We start from the raw sequence: 2115 nt of genomic DNA, 5'->3' as shown, positions 1-2115 counted from the left end.
GCCTCCTAAGCATCGCTAATTATAGTCAAGCTTGACTAATTCCTACTAAAACTTTTTAATTAATCAAAATTTACCACCTATAAGATAATTTATGGACTTATGCTTTTTCTTTGCTAGACCTTTAGAGGTTGGCCTTGGTTTCGGCCTTAATGTTTCCTCCTTAACCAACCTTGCATTATTCTTCACACCATTTTTAACCACATCATGGTTGTCAAATTTAAAAACAATTTCACTATTTTGAAACCTCACGGTCAACTTTGTTTTATGATCATCTATTAAAGCACTAGATGTGGCTAAAAATGACCTTTCTAAGATAATAGGAATGTTTCATCATTAGCTATATCCGTTACAATAAAATCTACTGGGAATACACACTTATACATTTTTGTAAGCATAGTTTCTACCACTCCCATAAGGTACTTGGTAGAATTATCAATAAACTTCAAATAAGTGCTTGATGGCCTTAACTTCCTAATTCCTAATTTTCTAAAACTAGACAATGGCATCAAATTAACACTTGCTTTAAGATCTCATAAAGCTCTTTCAAAGGAAATAGCACCAATAGAATAAGGAAGAGAAAAACTCCTTGGATCATTAAGCTCTTTTGGTAAATTCCTTTGAAGTATGATGCTACACTCATCAATAAGTGAAACTTTCTCCAATTCACAAAGCAACTCATCCAAAGTGGGCTTTTGATAGTTTGCATAAGAATGAATTGCAACCCTTTACTTGTAGACATCCTTGGAGTAAATTTCAATTGATCTTTAACTTTTCTTGCCTCGTCTTTAATTTTGACTTTTTCTCTTTTAACAACTTTAACAGCTGGTTCGACCTCCACTATTGGTCCTTCTTCTTCAAGCTCATTCTCGCTAGGATCCTTTTCAATTAATTCCTCCTATATGCAATCTATCTCAACAAAATTATCCTCTCCCACAATCTTATTCTGCTCTTTCTCTAGGGTGAGAATACAATTGACTTGCTCCTTACCTTATCTTTTTAGATTTTGCTTAATGGTACTAGGTAAGGTTTCTTGGGCTAGCTATTAATGGCATTAGCAAGTTAACCCATTTGTACCTCAAGATTTTTAATGAAAGCTATTTGGCTTTGAAGAATTAGGTGAACATCTCTTTTAAGAAAGGTTTTTTTCTTAGGGTAGGAGAGGTAGATGGTATTATTATGGTGGTGATTAATAGAAACCAGGTGGGTTTATTGGTCTAGGATAATAATTAAAAGCTTGCCCTTGGTTATTTTCCTAAGAAAAATTAGGATGATGATTCCAACCTTGGTTATAGATATTAGAGTAAGGATTGAATTATCATTTTGGGTGAGCAACATATTGAACAGGCTCTACTCTAATGGGACACCTATCTAGATTATAATTCCCCCCATAATTTTCACATAAAATAAATGGGCTTTGGATGGCATTGACTGGGCTAGGTAAAGGGTTGGTTCCTGGATTTTCAATCTTTTTAGTTAAGGCAAACACTTAAGAAGTAAGGATAATAAGTGCATTAAGTTCATAAACCCCAGCTGATTTTCTTTGGCCCATTCATAGTTATTCATAGCCATCTTTGTAAGCCTTATCTATAGACTTACTCATTAAAACCCCACCGGTAGCAATATTAATAATTGTTCTAGCTTGCCTCACCAGCCTATTATAAAAGATTTGCACTTGTAACCACTTGGGCATACCATGGTGTGGGCATCTCTTTATTGGCTCTTTATATCTCTGCCATGCATCAACTAAAGATTCAACTTCAAATTGTTCAAAAAAAGTGATATCATTGCTTATATTGGCTAATTTAGGAGGAAAAAATCTTGCCAAAATTTTTGCACTGGGCCATCCCATTTAATGATTGATCTATGAAGAAGAGAAACAAGCCAACTCTTTGCTTTATTCTTGAGAGAAAAAGGAAACAATCTTAGTCTTATGGCAACATTAGTAACACCATTTTGTTTAAAAGTATCACAAATTTGTAGATAATTAGTTAAATTAAATTGGGGTTATGACCGGGTAACATACATAATTAAATAGAATTTTGAATTATATAAACGATGGAAGGCTTCAATTACCAATTATTGGATTGAATGGCTGGCTTACTTATGCTTGGTTAA

At 33.8% G+C, this 2115-nt stretch overlaps 1 non-coding gene across 1 annotated transcript; it reads left to right on the top strand.

The window, feature by feature from the left end:
- Positions 1 to 1688: 1688 nt before the first annotated feature.
- Positions 1689 to 1795, top strand: LOC149514081 (small nucleolar RNA R71). The gene has a single exon (XR_016329462.1). It is a non-coding gene; the product is annotated as a small nucleolar RNA R71 (small nucleolar RNA).
- The last annotated feature ends 320 nt before the right edge of the window (positions 1796 to 2115 follow it).

The sequence above is a fragment of the Durio zibethinus genome, chromosome 17, assembly GCF_047325235.1.
Source record: "Durio zibethinus cultivar Kanyao isolate XHJ-2024 chromosome 17, ASM4732523v1, whole genome shotgun sequence".
NCBI classification, from domain to species: Eukaryota; Viridiplantae; Streptophyta; class Magnoliopsida; order Malvales; family Malvaceae; genus Durio; species Durio zibethinus.
Note: the sequence above shows the minus strand (reverse complement) of the source record. Positions and strands in the feature narration are given on the sequence as shown.